This window comes from Atractosteus spatula, assembly GCF_055471065.1.
Source record: "Atractosteus spatula isolate fAtrSpa1 chromosome 10 unlocalized genomic scaffold, fAtrSpa1.hap1 SUPER_10_unloc_3, whole genome shotgun sequence".
NCBI lineage: Eukaryota > Metazoa > Chordata > Actinopteri > Semionotiformes > Lepisosteidae > Atractosteus > Atractosteus spatula.
The window spans coordinates 199222-212677 of record NW_028296623.1 but is presented as its reverse complement, the minus strand read 5'-3'; positions in this window follow the sequence as shown (position 1 = coordinate 212677).

Genomic DNA, 13456 nt, shown 5'->3' with positions numbered 1-13456 from the left:
CCCAGGTCGTCTCTCGAAAGAGTAATGGTGTAACCCCAGCATCCTGGCCAAATTTCCCATTGACCCTTACCAGTCATGGCCTCCTAATAATCCCCATCTCTGAACTGGCTTCATCACTCTGCTCTCCTCCCCACTAATAGCTGATGTGTGGTGAGTGTTCTGGCGCACTATGGCTGCTGTTGCATCATCCAGGTGGGGCTGCACATTGGTGGTGGTTGAGGGGAGTCCCCATTACCTGTAAAGCGCTTTGAGTGGAGTGTCCATGAAAGCGCTATATAAGTGTAAGCAATAATAATAATAATTATTATTATTATGTAAAATGCAATAAAAATATCATATTTGATTCAAAATCGATTAATGTAAAAACTGATAAAACTAATGCTTTTTTCAGGGCTATATCTACTTTTTTTTATCAAAGAGAAGTCTGTCGCGATTGTGAAAGTTAGAGAAGGTGTACCAGCGGGTGCCTTCACATCTCTAGCTTCAGTCTCGCCTGTAGCTGCGAGAAGGTTAAAAGCGCACAAGTGATCTGTCTTTCGTCAAAGGAATTGCTGGAGCAGTAGGACGCAGAACAATATCTGGCAGCAGTAGATGTCTGGGAAAGAGAGATTCTGTTTTCAGCACAGGAAGTGAGAATGAGCTCAGTCCAGCTCCCAGCAGAATCTATTGTAACGCAACGGGGGTTCAGGCGGGCGCCCTTGCCACATTAGGTCGGCTCTTCACCGTCGGGGGCTCGAACCCGGGACTCCCGCGTCACTTAGCAGGGACCCCGCCCGGTGAGCCAATGAGGGATCTCTCCACAGCCCAGCGGCTGTGATCCTGCTATTACTGGGAAGGGCGGTGACGTCACCTGCTCTGGTAAGCCGGCTCTTACACAGTACCTGTCGGCCGTAAGCATTACACTATTCTGGTTTGTTTACTGTGCGACAGTGCGTCTGAGGCTCTTTGAATCGCAACGTGAAAAAAACAATTGCTCACATCGTATGACTTCCATAACAGGAAGGGAAGATATCACTTAAAAAAAATCAGAACTGAAGATTTGGATCCGGGGCCTCAATTTTATCAAATTATTAAAATAATAATTATTAAAATATCAGATTGTGTTTCTGCAACATTTCGTGCACAGTACGCCATTTTTTTAAAAAAAAATAAAACAACAGTCACAACATACACGCAGTCTGGAGATATTTTCCCCTTTTATATTTTTGCCACTTTATATCGAACCTGTTTTACTCCCAAAAGTGCAAAGTAGCGTGAACGTAATAAAAATGTACAATTCACCGCTGGTATAAACAGATGTGTGCCGTGTCTGCCTTCGTAAGCATTTGTTTAAAAAAGAAGTTCACAATACGATAAAAACACAGAAAGCACAAACTTAATAATACAACGATACAAAATCAATACCAAATCATAAAGAAAATTAAGTACCTATCCTTTGAAAACAGAGAACACCTTTATATCTAAAATAATAACGTGACATTTGTATATACGTTTGAATAACAAAGCAGACAGAGTAGTCCCTGAATTCAAAGATCAGATCTTGGCCAAAAACAAGAAAATCAGGCAGGAGCTGAATTCGGAACAATAGCCTCTGCTTCGTCGTTTACTGAGCTTTTGATCAACGTCTGAGTGAAAAAGATTCCCTATTTTAACTCTTTGATTAAAGTACACAAAAAGCACCTTCTTTCGAGCCAGAATCAAACTAGCAACCTAATGATTTCCCGCTGTTTTCACTACAATCTTTCACTCTACCAACTGAGCTATCGATCGAAAATCAGATGCTGCTCTCTGGCACATACTGCCCAATGTAGTGAAATGTTCCGGGTGATTTAAATCCCAGTTCGACATTAAGTTTCAACTCAAGACTTTCCTTAGTCTTGTTTACCTTAAATTTTAGTCAAGAACCAGGATTCTACTGTATAAACTTCCGAGATATTACAAAATGTTTGATGGGGCATCAATCATTCCAGGGGGAAATTGATTCCTTTTTTTTCTCGAGGGATCATATTAAACATTTCATTAGGATGGAGAGGAGGACCACCATGAGACAAAACAAACAGTTTCTTTCTGTCTTTTTTAGAAAGTAGCGTTTGTGCTACATTAATAATATTTTCGTGCGAATATAGAAGTTGTAAATTTTAAAACTTATATTTGAATCGAAATGTGGTTTTGAGTTTAATATTAGCGTGTTCATGTAATTAGTTTGTGTTTGTGTTTGTCATTACTATATACTATATACTATATACAGACACACTGACTGACTGCACACTCCAGTACATTAACACTGCACTGAGAGAGAGAGGGGTTCATACAGACACACTGACTGGACACTCCAGTACATTAACACTGCACTGAGAGAGAGAGGGGTTCATACAGACACACTGACTGGACACTCCAGTACATTAACACAGCACTGAGAGAGAGAGAGGGGTTCATACAGACACACTGACTGGACACTCCAGTACATTAACACTGCACAGAGAGAGATAGAGGGGCTCATACAGACACACTGACTGGACACTATATTGCAACGCTTGGAGCGTCACATTAGTATTTTGACGCACAGCTCATAAACAGACAATTTGCCATTTCCAGTGTGAATCGAATCGGCACAACTAGTATTTTAAAAAGTATTTGTGTTCTCTGCAAGCCCGTCCTGTTATTCCTCTATGTGCAATCGTTTTGACAGTCAAAATATCACATCATAAAATGATCTTTTATTACTGTTTAGTAAGATAAACCAGATTAAACCTATATAATCAAGTACATTCGAGTATGCCTTTATTATCGGGAGGCGCGACAGATGTTAATATAAACAAAACAAAAAAATATAGCTAGCTTTCCTCTTTGATCTCTGTCAATTCTTTTTAACTTGCTCTCTGTCCTCTGGAAATATCTGTTCGTTATGAGGGGAGATTAAGTTGAACAAGCACTTTTATATATACAGTGGTGTGAAAAAGTGTTTGCCCCCTTCCTGATTTCTTATTTTTTTGCGTTTGTCACACTGAAATGTTTTAGATCATCAAACAAATTGAAATATTAGACAAAGATAACACAATCACACACAAAATGCAGTTTTTAAATGAAGGTTTTTATTATTAAGGGGAAAAAAAATCCAAACCTACATGGCCCTGTGTGAAAAAGTGATTGCCCCCCCCCTGTTAAAACATAAATCAACTGCGGTTTATCACATCTTTGGAAAGCTGAGTTCAATTTCTCTAGCCACGCCCAGGCCTGATTACTGCCACACCTGTTCTCAATCAAGAAATCACTTAAATAGGACCTGCCTGACAAAGTGAAGTAGACCAAAAGATCCTCAAAAGCTAGACATCATGCTGCGATCCAAAGAAATTCAGGAACAAATGAGAAACAGAGTAATTGAGATTTATCAGTCTGGAAAAGGTTATAAAGCCATATCTAAAGCTTTGGGACTCCAGCGAACCACAGTGAGAGCCATTATCCACAAATGGCGAAAACATGGAACAGTGGTGAACCTTCCCAGGAGTGGCCGGCCGACCAAAATTACCCCAAGAGCTCAGCGATGACTCATCCAAGAGGTCAGAAAAAACCCCACAACAACATCCAAAGAACTGCAGGCTTCACTTGCCTCAGTTAAGGTCACTGTTCATGACTCCACTATAAGAAAGAGACTGGGCAAAAATGGCCTGCATGGCAGAGTTCCAAGACGAAAACCACTGCTGAGCAAAAAGAACATAAAGGCTCGTCTCAGTTTTGCCAGAAAACATCTTGATGATCCCCAAGACTTTTGGGAAAATACTCTGTGGACTGCTGAGACAAAAGTTGAACTTTTTGGAAGGTGTGTGTCCCATTACATCTGCATAAAAGTAACACAGCATTTCAGAAAAGGAACATGATACCAACAGTAAAATATGGTGGTGGTAGTGTGATGGTCCGGGGCTGTTTTGCTGCTTCAGGACCTGGAAGACTTGCTGTGGTAAATGGAACCATGAATTCTGCTGTCTACCAAAAAATCCTGAAGGAGAATGTCCGGCCATCTGTTCATGACCTCAAGCTGAAGCGCACTTGGGTTCTGCAGCAGGACAATGATCCAAAACACACCAGCAAGTCCACCTCTGAATGGCTTAAGAAAAACAAAATGAAGACTTTGGAGTGGCCTAGTCAAAGTCCTGACCTGAATCCGATTGAGATGTTGTGGCATGACCTTAAAAAAGTGGTTAAGGCTCGAAAACCCTCCAATGTGGCTGAATTACAACAATTCTGCAAAGATGAGTGGGCCAAAATTCCTCCACAGCGCTGTAAAAGACTCATTGCCAGTTATCGCAAACGCTTGATTGCAGTTGTTGCTGCTAAGGGTGGCTCAACCAGTTATTAGGTTTAGGGGGGAATCACTTTTTCACACAGGGCCATGTAGGTTTGGATTTTTTTTCCCTTAATAATAAAAACCTTAATTTAAAAACTGCATTTTGTGTTTACTTGTGTTATCTTTGTCTAATATTTCAATTTGTTTGATGATCTGAAACATTTCAGTGTGACAAACATGCAAAAAAATAAGAAATCAAGAAGGGTGCAAACACTTTTTCACACCACTGTATGTTTATATGCACATTTTATGTATTAATAAATGTATTCTCGTGTATTAGTACCTGTGTGTGTGTGTTGTTTGAGTTATCCCGCATGGTTGGATTCTAATGCCATTAAAAGAATCATTTTGTGATTTACTGCCACAATTAACAATTGTCCCAGTAAATGCCCAAACCCCTAGATTGACTGGTGCCTCGTGAGGGGATACTACACCAGTAATCCACTGCATGTGAGAATGTGTTCTAATGGCAGCAGTGATCAGCTCATTAACTGATCTCCACCTGGTGTGTCTGTTCATAAATGACAGATGGCCTGTAGGGGTGTAGCAAATCCTTTCCACTGAAATTGGAATCTTGTTCATCTCTTGCTGTGCTGTACAAGTCATCAGCTGTACTGAACAGCTCAGGTTTTCTGTGCACTGCACTCAAGATAATATATTTGCTATGCCAAAGTCTGTATTCATCAATGTATGTGTGAAAAGAACACATTAAAAGCAAATTCCATTGAGATGAAGCTTTTAGATCTATCCTTGCTCATTTGAGATTTTGGGCTCAAGCTTTTCTTTTGGTGGTGGTGGGGGGTTATTGTTAGTGGAAGAAAAAATAGACTAATGACTAAATTTAAGAAGTAAAAAAAAGTGTTTAAGGACTGAAAATATTTTCCCTATCATTAAAAAAAACATTTCAATAAAAAAATACAATATATAATTATATACAAGACCTTGGAAGAAGTCACGCGTGCTCTTGATTTTGCTGTTCATTCTGCAGCTGCAGGTGTTAAGGATCACATGCAGTGCTTTTCCTGCGGAGGGCGGCTGGGAGACTGGGAGGTGGCCAGTGACCCCTGGAGGGAGCACGCCAAGTAGTTTCCAGAGTAAGCATTGCAGATTCGCTGTGTTTGACGACCAGGAGGAGAAAGAGCACACCCATCGAATAGCACTTTAATCACTTCCAGGTCATCGCATCAATTTCAGCTCCCTTTTATCCAGTTCAAGGTCACAGTGGCTCAGAGCAGCAGTGCTAACCTCTGCGCCCACTGTGCTGCCCTGCCCTCCATTTCAGGTGCTGAGGTGTAACTTCTAAATTCTGTAACCATTGACACTGAATGTCAAAAGAATCTAGAAGCCTGAATGCCTGCAAGCTTCAGAAAAAAATCAAATATTAGGTTTCAAGATATCTACTCTACAGATTTTGGATACTGATTAAAACTTTGTCATCTTTTTATTTCATCATTCATGGCTGTCTAGGACACACTGTACTTGAGTGACTTTGCCTGTTACACTAGAGCTCAGCCACCTCATTACATCTTGGAACCTGGAAGCTGGAGTCGGTCACCTCTGGTGCACCTGCCTGCAGTGGAGTAGAGTCCTCTTTAGCAATGAATCAATGCAGTCAGCCTTTGTGTGGATTTATGGGAGCCTGAAACAGATCTGCCTAAACAATATGAGTGTCTAATCACTACAGAGCTCTTGAGTGCACTTTACTACTTTGTTCAGACCCTGAGAGCACTGCTGCACACGTTACAGGTTCGTTTCAGCATGACCGAGTTCCAGGAGCACAACACGCGTTACTCACGTAGCATGGGACAGCTTCCTTCTGCGATGAGATGCATGCAGTGATTGCCCTACGTACCGTACATGAGCCCTGTAGAAGTCTGTAGGACTTACTGGGACAGTGTGTGTTGTCCAGTGGTCTTTCAGCCCTAGACAACTGTACGCTTGTCCTCCGTATCTGACATAATGGAGAGGAATGGGACTGCCTCCCATGAGACAGCATGTGTAGCCTGGTACCCAATATAGAGTATGGGATGTTCCCATGGGGACATTTTAATAATCAATCTTTTTAGAATGGTGGCCCAGGGAGAGAGTCACATGTGCACCCGAACGGTAGAACCCGTTTTACAGTGTAGTGATGCTAATCTCCCAGCAGAACAAAATCTAACCAGAGAAAAAGCTCTGGTCTAATTTGAACTGTGTAGCAAGCTCTTCTCTTCTCTCCTCTCTCCAATACTAATATCCAGGCAGCTAGGCTGCTTATTGGGCTTATTGGGCTTGAAAATCCCAAAAACACATCTGCAAAGTATATTTCTCATCTGCCAGTAGCCATGTCACCCTGCAACTCACAACTGGCAGCCCCCCACTAAAGCTCAGCAGGTGTGAGCCTGGTCAGTACCTGGAGGGGAGACCTCCTGGGAAAAACTAAAGTTGCTGCTGGAAGAGGTGTTAATGGGGCCAGCGGGGGGCGCTCACCCTGCGGCCTGTGTGGGTCCTAATGCCCCAATATAGCGATGGGGGACACTATACTGTAAACAGGCGCCGTCCTTCGGATGAGACGTAAAACTGAGGTCCTGACTCTCTGTGGTCATTAAAAATCCCAGGGTGTTTCTCGAAAAGAATAGGGGTGTCATTGGCCTCCTAATAATCCCCCTCTCTGAACTGGCTACATTACTCTGCTCTCCTCCCCACTGAGAGCTGATGTGTGGTGAACGTTCTGGCGCACTATGACTGCCGTCACATCATCCAGGTGGGGGCTGCACATGGGTGGTGGTAGTGGGATTCCCCATGACCTGTATAGCGCTTTGAGTGGAGTGTCCAGAAAAGCACTATATAAGTGTAAGCAATTATTATTATTATTTCAACCAGACTTTATGGTTCCACACAGAATCCTGTCTCTCTATTGTGAGATATTCATTGAAATATTTCAGTCCTTCATGTGAGGATCTTACATGCTCTCTTCACCTTATTTGGTTTTAAGACCCTAACTAAAACAAACTCAGGAATATTGTTTTTTATTAATTATGCTGTTACTCTTTTTTTATATAGCTATAGGCCAAACATTACTTTGTCAACAAAGTGAGTGAAGAAACTGAGATAAGGAGAGGAGAGTCAGAAAAGTGAGTACAGAATGACTGGTCTAGCAAAGACTACCTGGAGAACCTGAACTTCACTCCAGACTCAACAGCATTTAGAATTATTATATCAATCCATCCATTTTTTAACTGCTTCAGCCAGTGTAGGGTTATAGGAGAGCCGGAGCCAATCCCAGCAAGCAACAGGTGCAAGACCTGCCCAGGCACACACCCTGGACACCCAGTCCATCACAGGGGACACACACACTCACGGCAGGGCCAGTTTTCCCAGAATCCAGTTCACCTACCAGCATGTCTTTGGTACCCCAGGAGTTGAACCTCTGGCCCAGTGTTGCGTGCCAGCAGTGCTCACCAAGGCCATTACCGTCTCCACAGCCTCGTCAGAAGAGATCCTCCGTAACGTATTTGAGAACGAGTGCTCTCGAATTGAGTCCTACTTCCAATGGCCAAGCGACTCAGCTGCAGTCCCATCCAAACTGGCGACAGCTGGCTTCTTCTACACAGGTGAAGAACGGTAACTCACAAATCTAAAAACAACAGCACTGTCATCTGGCATCTGTGCTCACCCGATGTCAAGCTTTTTATACATATCAGTTTAGTAGCAATTTTGTTATTTTTTAATAGAAACACTGGTGTGCTTATCCCATATATGATGTGGTGTTGCCGGGGGAAAACAGGTGTAAAAGAGATGTAACTCACACCACACTGATCTTCTTTGTTCTTCGTCCGTAAGTCTCTCCAAATCCGTTCCGCAATCCGTTGCCAGTATCCTGAAACGATCCAAATTCCCAAGTCCGTATGTCCACACTACTCCGCGCCGTATCCAAGCCGTAATCCTTAATCCTAGTCAAAAACCGTATTCAATAGTCTGTTTTTCTTAAATTCCTTCCAGCACACTCCTAAATCTCTCCTTCTTTTCGAAACGCTTTTTCGAAAGCTCATCGCTTCTGGGGGATTTATATCCTGTTTCCTGATGTAGTTCAGCTGTGTCTCCTTGTTTCGCTGCATAGGCTTTTCCCAATAGCAGGTTAGCTGGTTATCCTGGGTGGCCATCTTGCCCAGGTCTATATCGAGTATTTTCAGTGTTTCGTTCCGGAAATACCGGTTATAAATGACCCTTCCCCGGGTCCTCTTACAACGATCACAACTGATTTTTCTAAAGTCTGCTGTTCTTGTCGTGTTTTTATCAGTGTTTTTGTTGTGGAATTAGTGGACAAATTTAATTTCGGTGTGGCTGGTAATTTTAAATCAGTCAATCAGTCTTTTGTTTTCTCTGGAGCCCTTTGTAAAAATGTCACAGAGTGCCTTACAGATTGCTATAGCAGGTAAACGGCACCTGACCATGTGGCCAGGAAAGAGGAGAAAACAAGCCCTCCCCCGTGGGTGACAAGAAACCTCTGGAGGTCCCAGGCCCCAGTGGCGACATCACCCACCCCTCCTTCCACTAATGTTTTTTTTTATACATTGATTATCTTGAATCTGGAAAACCTGTGAGGTCCAGGGCTGGTTTCCTGGGTCTGCCAACGTGGGTGCAGTATGCTCAATGTTGTGTTCTTGCGCTGGGATCCAGGCAGTGGGAACATTAAATGGTGAAAGAGCGCATTGCAATAATGGGCGGGTTTGTGAATTGTGACAAAGGACACTTTTTAATGTTTTCACAAGTACTGCACATGCGAGTCATCTCCAATATCCTCTAAATCCAACCATTTAGTTTGTTTTTACAGCAGTGAAACAATAAAAAAAAAAACTTCTGATAGCACAGGGTTATCTCTTAGATTGTTTCAGGACGTTCTACAATTTAGTGGTCCTGTAGCTAAAGACAGTGCCCCCAGCAGTTATTTTGTAATTTCTTGGGTCCACTATGTAACCGCTGTGCTCTGCTTGGTCTGTTTTTAGCAGATCACTTAAATAAAGGGGCGGTAGACCCTTAAGTGTTTTGTGAAGCAGAAGAAATGCTTTAAAGTCTGTATTGTTTTTTTTTTAATTCAAGTTGAGAGACACGTTTCAACATTTTGAACAGGGTGAAGTCAGGATATAGTGCAGTCTTCTGTACCAGACAGCAGCAGGTTACAACAGTCTGGTCTTTGTAGAAAAAAGTCAATATTGTTAAGATCTTTCTGATGTGTAGATGTAACTTGAAAATGTATCTAGGTGACGAGGAAACTGTTCAGTGTTTTCAGTGTGGTGGGAGGATTTCACATTGGCCTGGAGGAGCTGATCCATTACAGGAGCAGCAGAAGATCTTCTCACAGTAAGTTATTCTTCCACAGAACAGATTTTTTAAGTTGCTAAGAGTCACTGAGTTTGCTCAAATCAACCTGTTGGACACCTGCAATAAAACTTCTAACTGCAGTTATTAATGTCCTGCAGCACTGAGTAGCATGAGCTATTTTCTACAAGTTTTCACTTTTAGAGATGCATATTTTCATTGCGCAAATCAGTCTGTGAGCTTGAGAATGGAAGCACCTAGACGTATAGAATTTTAGATCTTTTTGCATATATGTGCAATGGTATTGAATTTCCTCAGGAAGGATTTTTAAAGTATCTTTATAAGGTGTCAAGATATATCATTAATCTTATGTTATTAATATACAAATAAACGTCTGCTTTCAGATGCCAATATGTTATTAACATCAGTCAAAATCCTCAACAAAGTGAGACTGCAGTTAGCCTCAAAAAGGTAAGGGTTTGGATAGATTTTAAAACTTCCACCTTTCCATCTTGATTATTCAGCTCTGATCCTTGGAGTGCTATCTGTTTCAAGATTGCTCAGAATCAGCTGGAGCACTAAAAAGACCTGAGAGTTACTGAGATCAAAGACCTAGAGAGGAAAAAGGAGGGAGGATTAACAGATGACTTCTGACAATTCAAAAATGTAATTGTTTCCAACTGCTTGTTTTCAATTCCTCACCCTCTTAATGATCTTAATGACTGAAGCCTTAATTTAAATAACGTGTTGATTCATTGGAGTATTTTTAGAAGTTTTATTTTTCTACCCCAAAGTTTGGAATTTGAGATTACTTATGAGTAAGTGTTAAAAGCGACCAGACATGTTGTCATTTCAAATTAATCCTATTGCTGAGTCAGTAAAGGATTCAAGTGTGTAACTGAAACAAAATCCAATTCCAACCATCAGAACAGTGATTGGAGAGTGATTAGAGAACCTGTCTTGATTTAAAAACTTAAAACCTCAATCAGAAAACTTTCTTCCAACTCATTGCAAAATTCTATGAAGAACAGGAACACAAAGATGTATGCAAAATCCAGCTAAACAATAATGATAAATGATGAAAAAGCTAGAATCACTATCAGGAAAACAGGGCATCAGGAAATTTGGGGGATTTTCCAAGACATTATTTTAGAGGCATCAGGCATGAAGACCAAATACTGTAAATCACTAATCTTAGAGAAAACATCAGCTATCACTCAGGAAGTGAAAGTGCATGAACAATTGGAGGTATCAAGTGATATCATGAAAGGAAGACATGAAAAGAAATATTGGCACAAAAGTTTCCCAGATATCATCAGTGATTTCAGGGCTTTATTTTACATTAGCATTTTAGAAAAAAATCTAGGAAGCTAGTTGTCTTTCAGTGTGTACTGGTGTTGTAAGATGACCAGAGGAAGGGTCATCCAGGACAGGTATTTCAGGAACGATCTGCTCACTATACTTGACTTAGACCTGACCAAGATGGCCGCTAAGAGAAGTCAGCTGACCCGCAGATGGAAAGAGCCCAGTTCACAGAGTGGAGATCCAGGAGCTTTGCTCTGTCTCTAAGAGGCTGTGAGGAAGGAGAAAAGGGGAAGATGTGACCTGAGTCCAGGCTGTTCTGTCTGATATTATTCATGTAGCAGCACTGATTGTCTGAATATACTCTGGTCCTGGATTGTCAGGATGGAGATGAGCTTCTGTCTGTTCAGGAAGGAGGAGTTTGGGTAAAGTACTGAGGGACTCAGAGCTCTGTGTGTGTCTGAGCTGTGAATCTGACTGAGAGGAGATAAAGATTTTTTTTTCTGCCTCTGGGAAGTCTTTTCCTTTGCCAAGCAATGTTTCATCCCCTTCAGATACTCTGCACAGACTGTCAGAGGGAGAGGAGAGGAGAGAGAGAGATGGACAGATAAGAGCACACACAGCGAGAGAGACTGGATGGGGGAGAGAGGAGAAAGAGCAGGAAGACAGTGCAGGTGTTCAACCACATTGTGACCACAGGAGACAGGAGGCTTTTCTCAGCTGCTGAGGAGCTCAGTGCTCATGGCCACTCAGGCTCAGAGGCTCTGGCAGCAGTCAGGTCTGAGAGCTTCTCCTCATACTGACACTAGAGCTCTGAGAGTCAGCCTCCATTCTGACAGGAACAGCCCCTCCTGTTCAGCCCTGAGAGACACACTGAGAGAGCTGTGTGGGGAGAAGACCTGTCACCCTGTAGAGCTCTGAACACTGGACTCTCCTGTGTCTCCCTGTGCAGCACTGGAGCTCTGAACACTGGACTCTCCTGTGTCTACCTGTGCAGCACTGGAGCTCTGAATACTGGGCTCCCTGTGTGTCTCTCTGTACAGCTCAGCTCTCAGCTGCCTCATCACACTGACACCCACAGCCTCACAGTACAGCCTGGCTTCCTGTGCTGGAGGAGCTCGGAGGAGCACAAACCACAGACTCACTGCAGAGCCTGACCTGTAGCTCCAGTGAAGCTCTGCTTCAAAGCACCGTTGTATTAACAAGGACTAAACTTTGTTTTTCATAATTTTGTTGCTTTTTCAAATTTGAAACTGACTCCTGCTCTGCGGCTCCTGCTGCTGCAGCTATTATGGTGAAGCTGTAACACAGAACTCTGCTATATTGAACAGGAGGATTTAAATACAGCATAACTACTAATACTACTCCTGCTACCACAATTGCTGCTGCCGCTGATACTACTAATATTTTACTGATGCTCCTACTGCTGCTACTACTACCTATAAGAAAGGTGGAGGAGGTGAGCTGTGTCCTCACTCTCTTCAGCTTGGTGGTGTATCAGTGTATCAGTATCAGTTCAGCTCCACTGTGCTGTTAGAGAGTCTCAGTCATGCAGTCGGCTCCGCACAGAGAGACACTGGGGCCACAGCTGGAGGGGCTGGAACATCTGTGTGGACTGGAGCTGCGCAGGGACAGACTCAGGGTCTGAGGGACTCAACTGGAAGAGCTGCTGTCCAACAGGCTCAGTACATAGGGGGCAATTACTGCTGAGCTTTTCTTTCTTTTTCATTTAAACTATTGATCTCTGATCACAGTCACAGGACAGCCAGTTCTCATTCAGTCCGCCTTGTCTCCGTATTCCTGTGCTGACCTGAATGACCTTACTGCCACCTTGAGCACAGGCTCTCCTCACACTGCCCTTGACCAGGACCAGAAGACATTACTGTCTGGAGACACAACAACTCTGTGACTCACTGCAGGACACCAGTCATTGGACACTGCCTGACACTGACAGCAAGGCACACAGGACCATATTCAGGACACCAGTCACTGGACACTGCCTTACACAGACAGAAAGACAGGACCACATTCTAGACACTTCCTGATACAGACAGCAAGAATTACAGGACCATATATACATAATTGATTATCTTGATACTGATTTAAAAATATAATACTTGTCTACAATTTTTTTTTTAGTTTAATATCTGATCTCTTCCTGCCCCTGCAGCACCTGTAGCCCTGCTGTCTGTATCTGTATCTGTGTTTCCTCCAGTGAGACACAGAGCTGCTCCTGTCTCTCCTCCCGTCCGCACTGCTGGGAATGTCTTCAGGAGAGGAAACAGTGATGTGGCTCTGATATATTTGGAGAAGACTGAAAGGGCCCTGTCTGATTGGCTGTCCTGCCTGTGTGAGAGGTTCCTGCTGTCAGTCTGAAAAGGCAGTGCTGTGTGTGATTGGCGGGGCGGGGGGCTGTGTTGTTACTGGGGGTCCGGGGTGCGGAGCAGCAGCTCAGTTGCCCTGTTGGCTCAGGAGTGAAGACAGGGGTCTCAGCTGCGCTCTGTCCTGATGACA